At 35.1% G+C, this 23,580-nt stretch overlaps 1 protein-coding gene across 1 annotated transcript in view; it reads left to right on the top strand.

Annotated features, from left to right (window-relative positions):
- Fstl5 (follistatin like 5) overlaps positions 1-23,580 on the top strand; it is a 530,620-nt gene that overhangs the window by 207,294 nt on the left and 299,746 nt on the right. The window lies entirely within an intron of this gene.

Consider the following 23,580-nt stretch of genomic DNA (forward strand, 5'->3'; position numbering starts at 1 on the left):
TAGGTTCAGTTTTCACTTCAATCATATAATGGCAATCATATAATGCTTTTATGTTCTCTCTCTCTCTCTCTCTCTCTCTCTATATATATATATATATATATATATATATATATATATGTTGAGATCTTTGATCCATTTGGATGAGAGTTTTGTGTGTGGCAATAGACATGTGTCTATAAATATATATATCTCCCCACCCTCTCTTTTCTGTTGTCTATTCATCCCCTGACTCAATCTTCTTTGCCCCACCTGCTTTCCTCTCCTCCTTTTCTCTTTCTCCTACTTCCCTCTCCACTCACTGCCCCCACACTCCCCATGTGCTGTGGAGAACTTGTCCCTGCCCCATTCTATGAGGGACTTTATATGAATCTCTTAGAATACACCTTGTATCCTAGTTCCTCTGGTGGTGTGAATTATAGGCTGGTGATCCTTTGTTCTAGGCCTAAAATCCATATATGAGTGAGTACATGCCATGTTACTCATTTTGTGGCAGGGTTACCTCATTCAGGATGGTTTCTTCAAGTTCCATCCACTTGCCTGCAAATTTCAAGATTCCATTGTTTTTTTTTCCCACAGATTAGTATTCCATTGTATAGGTGTGCCACATCTTCTTTATCCATTCTTCAGTTGAGGGGCATCTAGGTTGCTTCCAGGTTCTTGCTATTACAAATAATGCTGCTATGAACATAGTTGAACACATGTCTTTGTTGAATGGATGTGGAAAATTTAGGTATATACCTAAGAGAGGGATTGCTGGGTCCTGTGGTAAATTGATTCCCATTTTCCCAAGGAACTGCCATACTGATCTCCAAAATGGCTGTACAAGTTTTCATTCCCACCAGCAGTGGAGAAATGCTCCCTTTTCTCCACATCCTCTCCAGCATAAGTTGTCATTGGTGTTTCTAATTTTAGCCATTCTGCCAGGAGTAAGATGGGATCTCAAAATTGTTTTGATTTGCATTTCCCTGATATCTAAGGATATTGAACACATTCTTAAATGTTTTCAGCTTTTTAGATTTCCTCTATTGAGAAGTCTCTCTTCAGTTCTGTACCCCATTTTTAATAGGGTTATTTAGTGTTTTGTGGACAAGTTTCTTGAGTTCTTTGTATATTTTGGAGATCTGCCCTTTTGTCAGATGTAGGATTGGTGAAACTCTTTTCCCAGTCTGTGGGCTGCAGTTTGTTAATGTCAAAAGTGTCCTTTGCCTTACAGAAGATTCTAAGTTTGAGGAGATCCCATTTATTAATTGTTGATCTCAGTGTCTGTGCTACTTGAGTTATGTTCAGGTAGCACTCTTTTATAACAATTTGTTCAAGGGTATCTAGCACTTTCTTTTCTAAAAGGTTCATCGTGGCTGGATTTATGTTGAGATCTTTGATCCATTTGGATGAGAGTTTTGTGTGTGGCAATAGACATGTGTCTATCTTCAGTATTCTATGCACCATCATCTAATTGTGCCATCACCATTTGTTGAAGATGTTTTCCTCCCCCTATTGTATACATTTAGCTATTTTGTCAAAAATCAGGTGTTCATGGGTGTGTGGGTTAATATCAGGATTTTTAAATCAATTCCATTGGTCTACTTGTCTATTTTTGTGCCAATACCAGGCTGTTTTCAGGACTATAGCTCTGTAGTAGAGCTTAAAGTCAGGGTTTGTGATGCCTCCTGAAGTTCTTTTATTATACAGGGTGGTTTTGGCTATCCTGTGTCTTTAGGTTTTTCTGTATAAAAATGACTATTGTCCTTTCCAGTTCAGTGAAGAATTGTTCTGATATTTTCATGGGGATTGCACTGCATCTGAAGATTGCTTTTGGCAAGATTGCCATTTTTACTATGTTTATCATACCTATCCAAGAGCATGGGAAATCTTTCCATTTTCTGGTATCTTCTTTAATTTCTTTCTTTAAAGACACAAAGTTCTTATTATATAGGTCTTTCACTTGATTGGTAAGGGTTACGCCAAGATACTTTATGTTGTTTGTGGCTATTGTAAAGTGTGACGTTTCTCTGATTTCTTTCTCAGCCCTTTTTATTACGTTTAGTTTATCTTGTATCCTGCTTGTTTCCTGAAGGTGTTTACCAGCTGTAGGAGTTTCCTGGTAGAGGTTTTGAGTTGCTTATGTAAACTATCATATCATCTGCAAATAGAGAAAGTCTGATTTCTTCCCTTCCAATGTGGATCCCCTTGATCTCCTTTTGTTGTCTTACTGCTTTAGCTAGAACTTCTTATACAATATTGAAGAGTTACTGAGAGAGAGAGAGAGAGAGAGAGAGAGAGAGAGAGAGAGAGAGAGAGAGAGAGCAACTTTTTCTTGTTCCTGATTATAGAGGAATTGGCTTAAGTTTCTCTCCATTTAGTTTGATGTTGGCTGTTTGTTTAGTGTATATTGCTCTTATTATGTTTAGGTATGTTCCTGTTATCCCTGACCTCTCCAAGGCCTTTATCATGAAAGGATGTTGAATTTTGTTGAAGGATTTTTCAGCATCTAGTAGATGATCATGTGATTTTTTTCTTTTTCAGATTGTTTATGTGTTAGATCACACTGAGTGTTATTTGTATATTAAACCATCCTTGAATCCCAGGGTTGAACCCTACTTGTTCAAGGTGGATGATTTCTCTGATGTATTCTTGAAATTGGTTTGCCAGTTGCATCGACGTTCATATAGGATATTGGTCTGTAGTTTTCTTTCTTGGTTGTATCTTTGTGTGGCTTGGGTAGCAAGGTGATTGTGGCCTCGTACAAAGAGTTTGGTAATGACCCTTCTGTTTCTAATGTGTGGAACACTTTGAGGAGTATTGGTATTAGCTCTTCCATGAACTTCTGGTAGAATTCTGCACTGAAGCCATCTGGTCCTGGGCTTTTTTTTTTTAGTAGGAAGGTATTCGATGACTGCTTCTATTTTGTTAAGGGTTGTAGGTCTATTTATGTTGTTTGCTTGTTCTTTATTTAATTTTGGCAAGTAATATTTATCCAGAAATTTGTCCATTTCCTTTGAATTTTCAAATTTTGTGCATAAAATGATTTCAAAGTTTGAACAGAAAATTGTCTGGATTTCCACTGTGTCTGTTTTTATTTCCACCTTTTTTTTCTGATTTTGTTAATTTGCATGTTCCCTCTCTGCTTTTTCATTAGTTTGGATAAATATTTGTCTATCTTGTTGATTTTCTCAAAAACAATACAAAAAAAAAGTTGCATTGCTATTTTGTATTGTTTTTCTGGATTCTATTTTACTGATTTCAGCACTCAAATAGATTATTTCCTATCATCTACTCCTCTGAGTGAGTTTGCTTCTTTTTGTTCTAAGGCATTCAGTTGTGCTGTTAATTCTCTAATGTGACTATCCTTAGTTTTCTTCATATGGGCACTTATTACAATGATCTTCCCTGGGAACTCTGTTTTCAAGGTGTCCCATAAGTTCATGTATGTTGTGTCCTCATACTCGTTGAATTTTAGGAAGTCCTTAATTTCTTTATTTCTTCTTTGACCCAGGTATGTTGCAATTTTGCATTGTTCATTTCAATGAGTTTATAGGGTTTCTGCGATTTGTGTTGCTGAATTTCAATTCTAAAGCATGGTGGTCTGATAAGATACAAAGGATTATTCTAAATTTTTTTTGTATCTCTTGAGGTTTGTTAATGTTGTCTGTATGTGGTAAATTTTAAAGAAGGTTCCATGTGGATCAGAGAAGATGTCTGTTAAATCCAATTGAGACATAACTTCTGTTAGTTGTTTTGTTTCTTTGTTAGGTTTCTGACTTGTGTTCCTGTCTAGTGGTGAGAGTGGTGTGTTGAAATCTTCCATTATAAATCTGTGAGGTTTTATGTGAGCTTTGAAATTTAGTAGTGTTCCTTTTACAAATGTGGAAGCCTTTGTATTTGGGGCATAGCTGTTCAGAATTGAGACTTTGTGCTGATAGATTTCTCCTGCGATGAATATGAAATGACTGTCTTAATCTCTTTTGATCAATTTTGATTTGAATTCTAACTTGTTAGGTATTAGGATAGCCATGCCTGCTTGATTCTTGGGTTCATTTTATTGAAGGATCTTTTTCCAGCCCTTTACACTGAGGTATAGTCTATCTTTGAATGTATTTCTTGTATGCAGCAGAAGGATGGATTCTGTCTTCGAATCCATTCTGTTAGCCTGTGTCTTTTTATAGGTGAGTTAAGATCATTAATATTAAGGGAGAGTAAGGACTACTGATTGTTAATGCATGTTTGTTTTAGATTTGTTGTTGGCAGTGGTATTGTGAATATATTTGTCCTGCTTTCCCCTTGGGTTCTGGTGAAGTGGGATTATCTATTGCCTATGTTTTTGTGAGTGTAATTAACTTCTTTGGGTTGGAGTTTTCCTTCCAGAACTTTCTTTAGGGATGGATTTGTAGATATATATTGTGAAATCAGGATTTGTCATTAAATATCTTGTTTTCTCTGTCTATAGTGATTGAGAGTTTTGCTGAGTTTAGTAGCCTGGGCTGGCATCCATGGACTCTTAGTACTTATAGAACATCTATCCAGGACCTTCTGGCCTTGAGAGTTTCCATGGAGAGGTCAGGTGTAATTTGGTAGGTCTGTCTTTATATGTTACCTGTCCTATTTCCTTTTTTTTATTCTCTATGTTTGGTGTTTTGATTATTATGTGTTGAGTTGTCTTTTTTCTTTGGTCCATTCTACTTGGTGTTCGGAATGCTTCTTGCACTTTCATTGGCATGTCCTTCTTTTGAATGGGAAAGTTTTCCTCAATGATTTTATTGAATATGTTTCTGCACCTTTGAGCTGGGCTTCTTTGCCTTCCTCTATGCCTATTTTTCTTAGGTTCAGCCTTTTTATGGTGTCCCACATTTCCTGTATATTTTGTGTAAGGATTTGTTGGATTTATGATTTTCTTCAGTTGAAGAATCTGTTTCCTCTAGTTTATCTTCTGCACTTACATCTTTTGTTTCTGTAGGTTATTTTTGTGTCTGTAGTTCTGATCATTTACACAGTTTTTCTATTTCTAGGTTTCCTTCAGTTTGTGTTTTCTTTATTTTCTCTATTTCATTTTTCAAGTCTTGAACTGTTTCCTTCACTTGTTTGATTGTTTTTTCATGGCTTTCTGTACTTTCTTCATGAAATTTGTTCTTTTCTTCCAATTTTTCGTTGGTTTTTTTTTTTTTTCCCTTCATTTCTCTAAGGGATTTTCTCACATCCTCTTTGAGGGACTCTATCATTTATATGATGATAAGTTTTAATTAATTCTCTTCTGCTTCATCTGCTTTGGGGTGTTCAGGTCTAGTTGGCATAGTTTCCCTAGATTCTGGTGGTGTTATGCTTGTCTTTCTATTGTTTGGTGTTTTCTTGTATTGCTGTCTTCTCATCACTTTTCCAAATAGGTGTAGGTGGGGTCTCTCTCTCTCTCTCTCTCTCTCTCTCTCTCTCTCTCTCTCTTTATGGTACTCCTCAGATGGGCTTTGGTGGATCAGAATTTCAATGTCTGTAGCTCTGGGTGGTCCAAGCTCTCTGGGAGGTCTCTCCTCAGGCAGGGATCCAGTAATGGAGGTCAAAGATCAGGCTCCAGCAGAAGACTGGTGATAGGAGCCAAAGATCCTGAAGGCTGGGACTCAGGATGTTCTGTGCACTGATAGTTAGATCTAGCTGAGTCTGGCTCTCTATAGCTGAGGCCTCTTTAGAAGAGGCCCAGCAATGGGGGTCAAGGATCCAGCCTCCAGGGACTCAGTGTCCCTGCTGGGCTAGGCGGATCTCTGGGTGGGTCCCAGAATTGTAGTAGAGGACCAGTGGGGTTCAGAGACCAGGCAAGTGGGGTTTCCAGGTGGTCCAGTGTCGATAGGCAGGTCTAGTGTTCTCTGAACAGCTCCAGGAATTTCCCAGAAGGTGGCAGCATGTATGGTCTCAGTGCTCAACCAGAGTGGTGTGGCAGTGGGCAGGGTAGGGCACAGGGAACAGGAAGGGCAGGTTCTTGGTTTGTGTGTGTGTGTGTGTGTGTGTGTGTGTGTGTGTGTGTGTGTCTGTATCAGAGCACTAGGAATGCTCTCGATGGGGACAGGACACAGGGGGATTGAGATCCAGAGAGTACCCAGTGAGGGTGTGTGGGGGGAGATTCCACCTGAAGTGGCTCCAGACTCACCTCTAGCAGAGGCCTGGTGATGGTGGTCAAAGATAATGGGGGTTAAAGACTAGCTCCTAAAATGAATTCTTTGAGGCATGTTGGTGTAAACTTTATTCCTAGTACTTGGGTGGCAAAGCGATGCCAAGCTCAATGATTGCAAGTCCATTCTGCTCTACATAGAGATTTGTAGGCTGGCAAGGGTAATATCGTGAGAACCAGTCTCAGTAACAAATCAACCAACAAATGAAACAAATTCTGTTTCAGTTTCCAATTACTCATGTAAAATAATAAAATAAATATAATTAAGAAAATGCTCTCTTATTTTCACTCTTGAGAGGATGTAACTATTAAGGTTATAATTTAGATAAAGTATCTTCAGTAAAGAAGTCAGTTTCTAGAAATGTCTTATTTCTGAAAAGTAAAGCTGAACATGTAAAGGACGAATGAACAACAAAGTTATGGACTGCTTTGAGTAATATTGCCTTGCCTCATCACAATGAAGTACAAATTAAAATTCAAATAAATTTGATAGGTTTCCATAGCCACTTATATGTCTTTAATTATTCAGTTTGATTTATTCACTAATCTTAGTTTCAGATTTGACCAATCTCCACCTTTCAAGGTGACCTGTGTCCACATTTCAAGGGCTGCTATTCCTGGTGTATCATGCCTAGGTTACACAGTGTTTGAGAACACACATAGAACAATGTGTATATCAGGCAAGCACTCTGTCATTGAACTACATATCGAATCATGAAATGTCCATAATGAAGTCAAGTCAAAGCTATTTAGCAAGAGTGAATCCCTTGACTAACCAGCTAATGTTCAGGGATGCAGAGCTGAGAGACAATTGAAAATAAATATTCATTCTAATGAAGTATATTTACTTTATTCTGTACTCCTGTTTATATATTATTACCATAAAATGTTGTGAATTATAAAGGTTCAAAATGTATTTCCAAAATACTGCCACAGAAATTTTCTAGTCAGCTCTGTCTGCAAGTTAAAAAATGGCTATTTGATTGTATAGTAAACATTAATACTGATTCAAAAGAATACTTTTTTTCTTCTTATCCCTTGCTTATGGAGGCCTTCTGCTCACCTATGGTGTTTATGTTCTGTTTATTCCCTGCTCTGACAGCAGCTATCCATGAATTAAAGAGGCTTTTTGAGCCACAGGACCTAGTAACCTGTCAATTGGAGTGCTTGTTCAGTATCTCCAGAGTAAGTCTTGGAGCAGGCAGGGTGTGTATGTAGTATTGAGCTTACTTTCTTCTTCTGGACCAGATGGCCAGACTCAGAAGAACAGAGTGAGAACTTTGCCGACTGTTATGAGTAAGGTTTTCCCCTGCATGCCTGGGTCCACTACTGCACCAGCCCCAAATACCACACAGAGACACTTTATTAGATATAATTTCATTGGCCAGTTACTAGTTTCTTATTGGCTAGCTCTGTCTTAAATATTAACCCATTTCTATTAATCTAAGTACTTCCACGTGGTCTTATCTTACTGGAAAGAGGGGCTGGCATTCTTCTCCCAGTCTTCCATCTTGGATTTCCTCCCTTCTCCTTCTGGAATCCTCCTTGTCTCCTAGTCCCACCTATCTTGCTTTCCTATTGGTCAACAGTGCTTTATTCATTAATCAATATGGGAAACATGTTTACAGAATTATATCTCCCATTAGCAGACCGTCTTGACAATGATCACCTTGGGTTATGTAATCATAGGCTGAAGAATTTGAAGTCAAGAGTCTGACAACCCCCCCCACCCCACACACACAGCCATATCACCTACATTTTAACTAGCTTATAAATCACTATAGTGAGTACAACTACATTTTAGAACATTCATTTGTAGAACAGGTAAACGATATTAATTTCCAGATGAAATAATAAATTTCTTCCTAACAAAATTACTAAAAATAAATAACAACAGACATTCTGCTCTCTTAAAATATAGCATAGTGCAGGCTGGAGAGATAGCACAGCAGTTAAGAGCAACCCCTGCTCTTATTTAGGACCTGGATTCAATTACCGGTGCCTACCTGATCTCTCACAACCATAAATAACTATAGGTCAGAGATCATGATAACTTCTTCTGGGCTCATTAGGTACCAGACACACAAGTGGTGTACATACATACCAAGTAAATACACATATAAAATGAAAATAAATAAATAATATTATAATGAAAGATTTTCACATCATTAAAAATTTCTAACTATATTTAGCTAACATTTCTTTGACAATTTTACTCACTGTTATGGCCAAGTGGTTATAAAGTTAATGATAATATATGAGTATTGTGTAAATTAAGAGAAAAATGTTTTCCAAGAATGAGAGAAAATGAAATTACCTGCTTAGGAAAGGGAAGCAAGCATATTATAGAAGAATCCCAACAGAAGTTCCTTTTAATCTGTTATTCACACATTTCATTCACAGGTGTTAAAGAAAATTGATGGTATGCTTGCTAGGTGGAGACATTTTTCTCAAAAAGCTTTTTAAAAAATATTGTCATATTGGTGAGTAAGTTACTCATAAATATTTATATGCAACAAAGTAAAAATTGGTATTTTTCAACACAATCTCACAAGAATATTTTAGCCTTCCAGAAAACTATGATTGTAGTAAGTTTAAAGCTGAACTCTGCTGAATAAGGGATTTTCAATATGGGACCTTCAATGGGGAAAGAATACAGGACTTTTTTTCACATTTAAGAATTAGAGGGATAAACTAGAGTGCCCTCTCTACACAGCAGGAACGATACTTTGTTATATTTCTTATGGAACATTTTCCTGAAAAGACAATTAACAGTTCCAGAAAAATCATAGAGTCCAAGACTATTGTTTCTTCACAAAAATATTCAATGAAGGAATGGATGAGTAAGTGATCAAATGGATGCATGGAACCCCTACCTTTCTGATTTATTAGACATAAAAGACTAAGAATGGAGTATATTATACATAAATTGTGAGGTTTTGTATTACAAATTACATGTGAGTAGTTGAATATAAAAGTCTGACAGTTCCTTCAAGTATTGGGACTTCCATTTTCTTCTACCTTGTTCGATACAGAGTCTGTATGTCACTGATCTGTGTCAGGATATCTGCCTTATGTGCTTCTAGGTATCACCTAGTTTCTGCTTTCCCTTTGTAGTCTATGTCTAGTTTACATGAATTTTGAGGTAATAAACTCAGATCCTCATGTTTGAAAGGCAAGCACATCACCTTATAAGCCATCACCCCACACCCAAACCATTATTATCCTTTCAGAAACACTTCTTTAACAACAGAAAGCAAAACAAACTAATCAAAATATCAAAACCAACAAATATTGGTGTTTTTACAGTATATTTTGTCTTTGTCTAGAAATAGTAATTGGAATCTTGTCTTCATAACTCAAAAAATGTAGCATTTTGCATCAGCTGATACAATTCTGTAGTTAGTTAATGGGATCTTCAATAATTTATCATGATTTTATAAGGGTTCTGGAAATTTCCAGGGTCATACCAAAATAAAGCAAAATCATATAGACTCATATAACCTTGACAGCCAACTTAATATATGACCAAATATGGAGCACAATAATTACTGATTCTTTTATATTATCCAATATTATGTAGGCTCTATTGAAAATTAACATACTCATAATAGTAGATTGTTTTATTATCTGAAGAACAACCTAGTTCTTCCAGTACATTTAGTAATTGTCCATATTTTTAGTCTACCTAATTTTATGGTACTTTATGAATTGTTACATCACTGTACCTTAAAGTACAAAACAAAACAAAATTTTAAAAAAAAAGCCAAAACAACTAACAAAAAACAAAATTTCTAAATTTCCAATTCCTACATCAGCCTTTTAGAATGGCCAAATCTGGGCTAGTCTTGTGTTCTGAACAAAAAGGGGACTCCTAAGAAACATTCCTCTTAGAATTGACTCCAAGATGTATCTCACAATAATTTAGAAAGATTTTGTACATTAGTGTTATATTTATTTCTTCTGTTTAATTAATCATGTAGTGGGAAAAATTGTAACTTAGCATTTTATTTGCCAACTATATACTTAAAAAAAACATTCACTTGTCTTCAGATCTTCAGAGAGAACATCTGGAAATTAAAGTGCAAATGACAATCAAGTAGAAATGGAAAAGATTTTATTTCAGTGATGAAAAATAGAATGTTTAATTGATGCTTTCTTATAAGACATCAATCACTCTTTGAATAGTCAATCAGGTTTAAAGCTAGCCATCAATGCCATTCTGTATAACAGTATTATAAAAATAAACAAATTTCTTTCTGATGTGCCCATATTTTATTTGACATTATTGCTACATGTAGATGTGATTTTTTTTACTCTTTGGGGGTCCACCACACAACTCCCTTGTAAATAAACAGACTTATTCTTACTTATGAATGCTCAGCCTTAGCTTAGCTTGTTTCTAGCTAGGTTTCCTTAATTATCTAATCTACCCTTTGTCTCTGGGCTTTTACCTTTCTCCGTTTTGTATACCTGTCTTCTCTTCTTACTCTGGTGGCTGGCTGTGTGCCCCTGGTGACCTCCTCTCCTCTTTCTCTCACTCCTCCCTCTTTTCTCTGCCTGCCAGCCCTACCTACTCCTCTTCTGCCTAGCAATTGGCCATTCAGCTCTTTATTAGACCAATCACGTGTTTCAATCAAGCACAGTAACACAGATTTACAGAGTTAAACAAATGCAACATAAAAAATGCAACACAGCTTTGTATCATTAAACAAATGTTACACAGCATAAACAAAGGTAACACATCTTAAACTAATATTTCACAACTGTTACAGACCAATTTGACTCCATAATTGTAATTATTTCAAAGTTGTTTGAAGCATTCTCTTATAGATCTTGAATTTCATTTAAATTTAAGGTCATATATATATATATATATGTGTATGTATATATATATATACGTATATATATATATATATATATATATATATATTTTATAAAAGTTCCTTTTATCATTGCTATTACAAAATACACAAACAAAACTTAAGAAAAGAGGGTTTATTTATTTTTTTTATTTTATATAACCAAGTCCATTTAAATGAAAACAAACATTTATAGACAATATTTGGGAATTTGGGTGTCCTTCTTTCCAAACTACTTCCTGCTGGTAAGGGGCGCTGTCATGGGGGATTTTAAGAAGATGCAGAAATCTTGGCTGTAGTCTGCAAGGGTGCTTTTTCCAGCTGTTTTGAATGTAGGATCACCTGGTATTCAGTTTCAGGCAGTCTGGCTTGATCAAACCACGTTAGTCTGGAAGGAATCCACAGCTTTTCATTTTCTGTGGAAACAAAAATAGAAATCCTTTTCCCCAGTAACTTGTCCTTGAACTTAAATTTTGGAGTCAAAGCATTTTTTTATTTATTATTTTACATGTGGATCCCAGTTCCCTCTCCTTCCCTCCCTCCCTCCTTCCCTCCTTCCCTTCTTCCTACCTTCCCTCCCTTTTACCCTCTCTGCCCTCTCACATGCACACCCTCCCCTCCCATCCCCCATCCCAATTCCATATGTAGGGGAATGCCATCCACTTGGGGTCACGTAGATCTGACAGGTCATGTGAAGTAGGGACTAGGGCTTCTCTCCTGTCTCTAGATTAAGACAGTTATCCCTCCATGGGGGATGTGTTCACAAAGTCCTTTTGTGCACCAGGGATACATCCTGGCTCCACTGTCTGAGGTCTCTTAGACTGCTCAGTCCTTCTGGCTGAGACCCATATTCAGGGGGGCCTGAGTCAGTCCCATGCTGGATTCCCAGCTATCAGTTTGGTGGCCTTGTTCAGGTAAGCTGTCTCTATGTGTTTCAGAAGCCAGGTCTTGTCCTCTCCATCTGCATCTGGGTTCTAGTTGACTCAGTGTTTATGTATGGGTGTTTGTTCCTGTTTCCCACAGGCATTAGTTAAGGGCTCCATGGAGAAGTTAGTTGTTGATCTCACTCTCCGGGAAGGGCATTTATGGTAGCCTTTCCAGGGAAGCTCAAATTGTTAGTTGGCAGCAGTCTTGTAGTTCTCTAGAACTTTCTTTGTGTTCAATTTTCTCTTCAAACCAATATTGGCTCCCTCTTTTATGTTCTTTTCTCTCTCTCTCTCTTGCTCTCTCGCTCTCTGTCTCTCTCTCTCACACACACACTCTCTCTGTCTCTCTGTCTCTCTGTCTCTCTCTCTCTCTCTCTCTCTCTCTCTCTCTCTCTCTCTCTCTCTCTCTCTCTCTCTCTCTCTCTCTCTCTCCTGTCTTTAATTCCTTACCGGGCTCAATCTTCCTGGTAAAATTCTGTGGAAAATCCATCTGGTTTTGCTGTTGTTTTTGAGTATGTTGGATTGGGAGAATTTTTATTGTTGCAACTTTGTGTCTTTTTAAGTACCTGTTTAATGTTTTCCTATCTTCTTGGCTTAATGTTGGCTTGTTGTTCTCATTAAGCAATATATTTTCTTTATACTTCCCAATCGGAAAGAAGAAATATTTCTTGAAGTATGTCTTTACAGTTCCCTGGGTTGTTTGAAAGTACCCCCTTTTTCCCTTCCATATTTATTTACTCATGTATTTGTTTCTTCTTTTTTGTTATTGAATCCCATCCAAAATTTCTCCTACTAATTGCTTCCTACTTCTCCTCTACCACCCATCTACTCTCCCTCCAGTTTCTCGTTGATATGGGTTGCTCTCCCATATATATCTGCCAGCCAAGATATATCAAGTCTCAGTGATGCTTGGCACCTCCTCCTCTTCTATTAAGACTGGATGAAACTATCCAAAACTATCTAATTGGAGAAATGGTTCTCAAAAGCAGGCATCACAGATCTCACTGTTAGTAGTCTCAGCAAAAAAACACGTTACAGAACTATAACATAAAGGCAGAGAGAGTGTCTAGCTCCGTTCCATTCACATTCCCCAGTTGTCTCTGTGAGCCCCTGTGAGCCCAGGTTACTTGGGTCTATTGTTTTCTTGTTGTGTCTTTGATCACTCTGGCTCCTATAACCCTTCCTCCCCTTCTTCCATAGGATGCTTTGAGCTTCACTTATTATTTGACATGTCTCTGTAGCTGTTCCCATATGTTCTTCCTTCAAATTTATTAGTAGTGTTTTCTCTCTCTCTCTCTTTCTTTTGGCTGATTTTATTAAAGGTCTATCAATCATGTTGTTCTTTTCAAATACCCAGTTCTTTATTTCAGTGTTTGTATTTTATTGTTATTCAAATTTCTATGCCATTAATTAATGCTCTGTTCTTGATTACTCATCCTTGTCTATTGCTTTTGGGAGCTGCTTGTTTTTGTTTTTCCAAAGTATTAAGAAGCATCAAGTTCTTTACTGGTGTTTCCTTTAACTTATCTTTTTTATGTGGGTACTTAGAGCTGGATGTTTTCCACATGGGACTCTGACTTCATTCCATTACATAGGTTTTGATATCTTATGTTTTTATTTTTATTCACTTTCTTTTCTGTTTTTTAAGTGATCCATTCATTACTCAATACTGTTTGTTAAAATTCCATAACCATTTAAATTTTAATTTTCCTACTGCTGTTAATATCTAGATTTATTCCACAGGAATAAAGTAAAAGAGTTTTTTTTTTTTAATTTTTCTCTATTTGTTGAGAAGTTCTTTATGTCACAATATATGGTCTATGTTAGAAAAGTTTCCTTTGGGCTATTGAGAAAAATATGTGCTACATATTGCTTGAATGTTTGTTTTGTAGATTTTCCTGAAGTAATTAGATCTATGATTTCTTTTAGCTCTATTACACATCTTTTCATTTATGATTCACATATTGGTCAAAATGGGGTATTGAAACCACCTATTATTAATGTGTTAGAGTGGACTATAAAGCCAGCCAAAAGGCCTGGCATTTATAAGATAGAGGCTCATGAAGTACCCCCTCATCTGAAAGAGCTATTGACAGATAATGGTGGCTGGGGAAGATGAAATCTCTTTGCTTCAGTGATTTGGTAACTGAAAGGCTCTCCATGATCTGGTAGATGTTTCTACAACCATGTGCACACTGAAAGTAAGGTATATTACATTAGTTTAAAAAAAACTAAAAGAAGTCCAAGGAATTGGGAGGGAAAAGGAGTGACAAAAATATGAGAAGATTTGAAATGGAATGAATTTGGAATGGACTCCATCAAAAGTTGTATGAATGACAGGTCAAATAATAAAACATGAATTAAAATCAACCTAAGCATATGCTTACTCATAAAATTGTATTATAATATTCTTAGTAACTTTTCTTGAAATGTGTATAATGTTTAAAAAGAATTCCAAAACAATAATACCAATACCATGTCAACAGTGTCAAGTAGGGTTTTCTTTTCTTTTTTATAGTTTATTAACTGGTCATTCAAGTTAGGTTTTCTTTTTCTGACAAAACCATTTCTTTTGCACTGTACTGCAACCACTTAAAATCCATTTTAGTAGACAAAGTACTTATGAGACACTGTAAGGATTCTACTTTTTGTTTAAAATCCATTCTGTAGGTGTTCTGTGAACCTGATAATTATAGACTATTATTAGAATGCATCAATTACTTGACTGCATTATGTAGTTCGGTTTAAATTTTTAAGAGCACTTGTCAATTTTTGCTGAAAGATTAGCTAATAGTTCATGTTCAAAAAAGAAAAGTGTTTAAGTGTGTAAAATTAAATTAATAAAACAAATGATTTTATGAAATTAAATATCAAACTAAATACAGTTAATTGGTTTCCAGGACACTGAAGAACCCAATTCATAATGCTTTTGTGACATATTTGCATGTTTAACCAAACTGAATGAACTACAATGCTTACTATGCAATTTCCATTATGCTTTTGTACCATGATTCTGCTGAATAGACAGTATGGAATGTTTTAAAACAATTTACCAGTCAGTAAGTAAAGTCAAGTTCCAGGAATTTCAAAGTATTTGAGCAACTACAATAAAAAAGGAATAATCAATAGACTAATGAAAAACCACAGTTCACATATATATAGTAAAGAATAGAGACTTTCAATGGTTTAAAGCATTGAAAATACCATAAATCTTAATGTATTGGTAATGTTGAAATGGTATTAAAACTTGGTGAGACTGAAAACAAAAACAAACAAATAAACAAACAAACAAAAACAGTTTTAGCAGGTTGGGAAAATATTGCTAGAGTAAAGATGACTTTTAAAAAGTCCTGAAATTAACTTACTTAATCTCAATATTGGCAGACAATCAATTAAAGTAAAAATTAAGAAGAGTAGAAGAGAGTCAAATAAGGCTTAGGATTGACTTCCTCTCTTCTAAATTCTCTAGGAAAATGAGGTAATGCAGCAATTTCATAAAACATGCCAGCCATTAACAAATGGAACTAAAAAGCAAGTTCTCAAAGAGATAGAAAAGAGTAAAAGGTAAATCTGCCATAGTCCCATATGATATAAACAGAGGACAAACAATTTAAGGAACAAAGAAAACATGCATTTCACACTAGCTAAGAGGAAATGATGAGATATTCCCTCAGAAGCAGCGATGGTAAAAATCAAACTACCCACTAAGGTAACATACAAACAAACTCTATAGTGAGCTCAAAATAAAAATTATGCTGATGATATTAAATAGCATTATGAGTATAAAAATTGAGAAACAAAGATCAAATATTTTAACTAATTGTTTGAGGATTCATATAATTTGTTTTGATCATATTCAAACTCTTGATTCACTCTTAATAAGTCTCACATAATATAATTTATATGACTTTTATTTCATTGTCTCCCTTATACTCAATATATAACAAACTACTTGTTTAGTTTAGCTCTAAGACTCAAACTCTAGTCAAGTACTGAAAAGATATCATATAGAGAATCTTCAGATCAACATTATTCTTCAGTAATTCATATTCATTTTGAAGAAACACAATTTCTATTCTCAAGATACACAGGCAGGAGAAGCTTTTACTAAAGTTAGAAGGTTAGAGAATCTATTCTGTATTATTTTGATGGAAATATTGAGATCTTACTTTACACATCTAATACTAAAACATTTTTGCTTCCTCTCCAAATTCAACAGCAAATTCGGTCTTCTAATATCTTGAGTTCTCTTAAGACAGTCTCAAGTAATAGATGTACCAGGAAATTCATAAGTCTGACAACAAATAGCTCTTGTCCTTTAGAAATCAACTCTAACTTGATCCTCAAGAGCTGAAGTGGTTGTCACTACCAGTGATGTGGGAGGTATAAACACAGCTCTATATGATAATCCAGAGTCTTAGATAAAGGGAGGAATTCCAGGACAGTATGGACTGGACAGAAAATGTATTAAGTAGAGATTTTAACTTAGATTTAAGCAGCAAAGAGCAGACAGAGGATTAGCCCTCAGAAAAAAGATAGTGTAGCCTAAGTATAGACCTTACAAGAAAATGTCACAGTAAGATTTCTGTAACTTAGCTGTAATTGTTTGATTTGATTCTGGTACCTCTCAAATTTCATCTCAAGTAAATTTAAGAAATTTAATTTTCCATTTCATTTTTTGGTGAATGAGGTAATGGGGTGGTTTCTTATACATGCTGGGCATTATTCCACCTGTTGAAGTAATAGCATAATTCTCCTGGGTTGCAGGGTTTTTATTTATTTTTTGTTACATTTATTTATTTTATTTTTAGTATAAATGAATGTTTATATTTCTGTTCATCAAATAACCAGATAATATTTTAGAAAGTAATAAGAACATACACTGATGGGAGATGTCATTCTTTAACTATGTTTCTCTTATTGGTTAATAAATAAAGCACTGTTGGCCAATAGGAAAGGAAGATAGGCCGGGCTAGAAGACAAGGAGGATTCTGGAAGTGGTAGGGAGGAGATTCAAGATGGAGGTCCTACAGGGTAGATGCCGGCCCCTCTCTCCCATAACATTAGACCACATTGAAGTAATTAGATTAATAGAAATGGGTTAATACATAAGACAGAGCTAGCTGATAAGAAACAAGCAACTGGCCAACAGCATCACCTGTGTCAGAAAGGAAGATGAGCATCGAAGAATCTTGTTATGGAGTTTGCTTTCAATATGGCAAGACTAGCCATTTGGCAAGATACTGCTCTTGTCTGGTCTGTTTGACTTTATGCTGTATAAACTGGACTTACAGGACACACAGTAAAGTGTCTGCTGATACAAGATGGGCATTGCTGTAAGATTCCTGCTTCATGGAAGAGTCTGCCAGACAGTCTTCAGGACACAGAGAAAATTCTGTAAATATGTTTCTCTTATTGGTTAATGAATAAAGCACTGTTGGCCAATAGCAACACAAGATAGGCAGCGCTAGGAGACTAGGAGGAAAATGGAGGTGGTAGAGAGGAGATCCAAGATGGAAGATGGAGAGAATAGAACTCTTACCTCTTTCTGGTAAGATAAGACCACGTGGAAGTCCTTAGAATAATATAAATGGGTTAATATTTAAGACAGAGCTAGCCAATAAGAAATGATAGTAACTGGCCAACAGCATTTATATCAAATACAGAGTCTGTGTGTTATTTGGGGCTGTAATGGGCCCAGGCTGGCAGAGAAAAACTACTCATAACAATACACAAACATTATGCATGATTCATGGCAATTTAATGCATTTTAAATCTCAATATATTAGGAATATTGGCTGGGCGTTGGTGGAGCACACCTTTAATCTCAGCACTTGGGGGGCAGAGGCAGGTAGATTTCTATGAGTTTGAGGCCAGGTTGGTGTACAGAGCTAGTTCCAGGACAGCCTCCAAAGCAGAGAAACTCTGTTTCAAAAAACCAAAAAAAAAAAAAAAGAATATTGACATATCAGAGAAAATCTTAATTGCACTGGAATCACGAGTTCAGTGAGAAACTTCAATATGTATCCAGGTGGATATGTGTGTCTTTGCTTTCTCCACTTCCAGAGTTTTGCCTGTATTTGTATTCAGTTTCAGGTTGATAGGTTAGATCAGTAAGACTTAAAATATTTTTCCCCAGGCCTTTATTTGTTTAAAGAAGTATGTAAAAATGTGCTGAAAATATTTTTAAATTAGTAATTATCATGTCATTTAAATTACTCTCATAATTTAATAAGAAAGTGGAGGGAAATAGGTCCTTGAAGAAACCAGTCTGGCCCGCAGTATGAACACTCTGAAAGCTGTTGTCATCATCCATTTATTGTTGCTTTGTAATTTCCTTGGACTTTTCATATGCTTTTAAACTTTACACAAATCATGTGCTAAGGTATTTTCTTTGCTTTGCAGGGTCCAAGTCAGTGGAAAAAAAACTGTTAAAAGTTTAAAATCATTGAAATGAGATGGAAATAAAGAACAAGCCTTATATAGCTCCCCTTTTAGTTTCTAATCTGGCAACCTTCCAGACATGGGCTTGTTCTGAGGGACAGGTTCTGAATCAAGTCCTCACTAACAGCTAAAATCTTGTCTGTTCTCTGGGAAAATCTGATCATATAACAACAGGATCACTCCACAGAATCAGTGATTCCTGTTTCCAGTGTTAATATAAAACACACTCTCTGAATGAGCAAACTGAAAAGTCAGAAAAGGAGCTTTAACAGAGACTGTGGTGACGAACAAGAGGACACTGTTTTATGTGAAGTCTGGGTTCTAGTTTACTTGTTATACCTCCTTTTCCTTTTTGAATAGTTTTTTTTTCTTTTCATGCAATATATTCTGATTAGTTTCCTTTTACTCAACTCCTCTGAGACCCTCCCATCTCTCCATTCATTTAATTCCACACCATTTCTGTTGCTTCTTATAAAACATATATCTAAATCATTATGCTAAAGGTAAAATGGAATAAAATAAAATAAAATAACCAAATAGGGCAAAAGAAACAAAGGGAAGAAAGTGCTCACATTTTTACAATTCACTTCATCAGTATTAAAAAAGAAAAAGAAAAAAAAAAAAGGTAAGATGGTCTCTTTAGATACATGGTATTTTATTTTATGATAATGAAAATGCACATTGTGTTAAAATAGTTATATGTATCCCTGTTAGAAGTTAGAGTAGAGCAGTAGAGCATTTAGGCCTGAGTAAAAGCATGAAGGCAGAATTTTTGCTTCACTGCACACTGTTCTAAGGCATGTAGCTGGTGCAGTTGGTGGGCCTGAATTGCAAGCTGTGCAGCATTTGCAAAGCCAGTGTTGCAGGATGGAGCTGTGATCATAGGGAGGGGGTACCTTTCTCAATTCTCACAGGGCATCTGTTTAAATGGTTAAGGGCTGACAGTGAGTTTGGTGCATGTTTTGGAAAGCATATTTTATATATTTTTCAAGACTCTGAAGTTTAAAATAAGATTTTCTTTAGGACATCATTTTTCTTACATTCTATGCTATTCTCTCTGAAACCAGGCAATAATTGGTATATGAAATTTCATTTGTGGAAATTTACTCTTGTCATGAGACATGTATGCCACTTATGTTTACAGACATCAGAGCAGCTTAAAATTATATTAGACCTCTATTGGAGAGTTAAAATTAGTATTTTAAATGTTAAGTCATATCTATCACATAGATAAAAAACGAACATATTAACATTTTATTTAGTCTCCCATGATTATGATAGAAATGGACAACTCATTCCACAATTTACTTTTCTACTCAAGTATGAGGACCCATACTTTATGATTTTGAAAATACACAATATTGTCTTACAACTACATCATGTAATCGCAATGCTGGGGAAGCAAAGATAGGATGATCCCTGAGACTTGATGGCCATGCACTGTGGTCAGGTCAGTGACCCCAGGATCTAATGTGAAAACATGTCTCAGAAGAGTATGTAGATAGTGATTAAATAAGACATGAGATAATATCCTCTGTTTTCCATATGCATATGGATGAATATGTATTCCCACACATACTTGAATATGCATGAACACAAACACATACATACACAGAAAAATCATGGAAATAAATCTGCAAATGTGTTTAAATGTTGCTTTTCCATGTAATGAGAGATGTTAACTGAATATCTGCTAGTCAACATTCATTTGAACATCTACAGACAAGAATTAATGATAGTTGTTAAGTTATATATCATATATAGGGAAATAAAATACCTCAAAGATAAGCAAGGGCTGTAATCAGGAAATGTAGAAGGTCATGTTATAAACAATGAATATTATTTAAGGAGAATTTCTAATATTGGAGTATTTTTAAGATTTCCCAAACCATATTAGATATTATAGCCCCCAAATCAATCAAATCAATCAAATTAACACCTATTAGTCAAAACTTGTAGAAGTACTCGTGTTGATTTCATGAAATCCTAAAAAATCAAGCAAACTTTGTAGTCCTGACTTATTATATCTTAACATTAAAATGTAGATGCACATACATATATAAATAAGCTAACAAATATTGAGATGTCATCTTCAGAGAATATTTTCTCCCATGATAAACAGACAATTTAAGTAAGAAACAAAAAAAAAAAGAAACATGAAGTATACATGGCTATAAATTCTTTGTTGTTTTTTACCATTACAAAACTGAAATGAAGGCATTCCTTTAAAACGTAGTCAGGAAGGATTCTGCATTAAATTTGTGAACATGATGGATTTTAAAAGGCATCGAGTTCATTTTCATCTGAAGGAAAGCATGAAAACTGAAAGAACCAAGCCCTCTTCTTATGATATTTTTTTGTGACGTGAACATTAAATTTTCCATATCACAATTAAGTTTAGAAATTTTGTACAGCTTAGGAAAGTATTTAAGTAGGTATGTTGTAAATTTAACTTAATAACCCTATAACAAAAATGACAAGAACAAAGTCCAGGTAATGAAATAGCAGTTTTCCCTGAAATGAGCTTTCTTAAAGTAATTTTTGTAAATGCAGTTCACAGGCTTGTTCTAAACATAAGTGAACACCATATCAAAGAACTATAACTTTACTTGAACTTGTATTAGTATTTTAAATATAGATACCAATCTTCTATATACAGAAAAAAATACACATCCTTTGCACATGGTAGAAAACCAAATTGTAGACTAGCTTTCATGAAATATTTCTACTTTTAAAAATGGATAGGATCTTTTTCTTCTAAGTTCTTCAAAAAATTTGGCGTTGTCAGACTATGTAAATTCTTTCAAGAAATAGATTTTGTAATTCTGTTAAATAGACACAATTTCTAACTACCTCTGAATTCATCTCTGTCTATCCATGGATTAGTACAGCTTTCTTACCTTATCAAAGAAGTATTTACACAGTAGATATTTAACATAGAAACAACTGGTCCAAGTACAGAGAATAGGTATGAAGTGCTCATTCACAAAATATCTGAAGTAGGATCTACATCTTGCATATTGATCAGTTGTATGCTTATGTGTTCTCCATCACCACATCAATGACCAACATGGCACAGTAACCCAACAGGATCAGTAATGACACACATACCTTGGTGATAACCAATGGCTCTCCTCTAATTGGATTTTAGACTTGCTCAAAAAATAGGGATGTTATGACTGGTAATGGAAACTTAGCTAAGTGGTCAGTGCCAGTGAAATCATTGTTACTGGAGAAGACTCTATAAACACAAATTTACTAAAATTTGTATTTTAAAGGTTAAGTTTATTAATTGTGTGTGTGTGTGTGTGTGTGTGTGCGTGCGTGAGTAGCTGGTCCTCTGCAGCTGTTGTTATAGGTGGTTCTGACCCAAATTAAATGATTGCTAGTAACTGAATGTGGATCTTCTACAAGAGCAACAAGTGATTTTAACTATGGAGCCTTCTCACCAGTTCTAACATTATTTTGATTGGATAATTAAAGTAACAAAGTTTCAAATATGTATATTTCACATATAAATATCAATTAAAATAATTGTCATGCTTACCTCTTCTTTCTATTCCTCTTCTCGTTGACATTTTGATTTCCCCTTTCTCTGTAGTATAAACTCAACCTCCAAATACTTACTTTCCATTCTCTGACCTGCAGACGACATTGCAAATGTTGTACTGAAACTCATTTTTATCGTTCCAAAAGACTATTTCATACTAACCTACACTAACTTAAATACCATTTAAACATTTAGGTTTGCTTCAAATAAATTGTCCTATCTTTAAGTCTGTACAGAAATCTAAGCCAGAGCTATTGGAATGATTTGCTATGCTTTGAGATGCTAGTTCACACACATGCCTGAAGCTTTGTTTTTGTGCTATTCTTCCAGACACCAAAATTGCCAGCTATTGAACTAGATTTGATCACTTCCCTCCTTTGGCAGTGAGTTTTTTGCTATTATAGAAACATTAATATTACTATTCTTCAGTGAGAACAAAATAATGTAAAATTGACTTATTGTGTAGCAAAACATATACTTTTCTTTAGAACAAAAAATAAATAAATAAAATAAAACTTCTTGACAGGATAACTAAACAGCCAAATCGCTGCACAGTAGTCATTTCATTGCCCTTCAAAAAAAATACGAACATGTCTTTTCCTTCTAGAATAGACTGTTTTCCATCTTGTCTTGAAAGAGAATGGAACATCAAATACTGTTTTTCAACATTAGGATTCCAAGGCATACATTTATACATCCCTAGGAATCTTTTTTAAAATTGTCAATGCTGTCAAGCCTAATTGTCAAAAGCAACTCTATTATAGAGCTAGTATTTTAAACTAAAAATATGTTGTAAAGTTCCCAACTAATATAGCAATAGCACCTACTGTTTTATTCATAATTGCACTATTCACTGTCATTTTATATTTTATGTCATGTTTCCTGTAAGCAAGTTGAATTATCTCAATATTCTTCTTCTACAGGCCACATCATAAGGACTTGTGAAGGCAAATATTTAGTGAAATAATTGTGTGAAGATACCAGAGCAGTTGTATTAGCTTTAATTGTTGTTTTCCTCTTTTTTGTGAGAAACATTAGATAGGCAATTCCTTTAATTAACTGTAATATCCCTGTTATTAATATTTATACTTAGAAGATACTGAAAATATTTTATTACAATTAATTTTAACTTGGAGATGAGATTTGCAAAGTTTAAACCTCACAGTATGAAATAAAAACACATAATTATATGATAATCTAAGTACTTTAAAAGGAGGTAAGTGGATACCGTGGCAGTAAGAAAAGACACCTGTGAAGATGCTGATATGTGCTTTCTGCTTTTAAGGATATTTTCAGATGGGGATAGAAAATGTTAAATATAGACAGACAGGCTGAAATGCAGGATAGTTTCTTAAAAACAAGCCAATATATTTTAAATATATTTAACTTAATCTTGTGTAATGTGGCACAATTATAATGGCACAAAAAGTAAATGAGGTGCAGTACACAATCAGGCATACTGAAACCTTTAGCCTTCTTATTTGAAACTCATTTTAAAAGGAGAAACAGGTTTGTTTTATTTTATTTGTGGGTATATTTGTGTGTGTGCATATATGCATCCTAGGGAGGATATCTATGGTGGTCAGAATAGTGTCTAGATTTCTGTAGATAGAGTAATAGGCTGTTGTGAACCCACTGACATGGATGACA

The sequence above is a fragment of the Phodopus roborovskii genome, unplaced genomic scaffold (genome assembly GCF_943737965.1).
Source record: "Phodopus roborovskii unplaced genomic scaffold, PHOROB, whole genome shotgun sequence".
NCBI classification, from domain to species: Eukaryota; Metazoa; Chordata; class Mammalia; order Rodentia; family Cricetidae; genus Phodopus; species Phodopus roborovskii.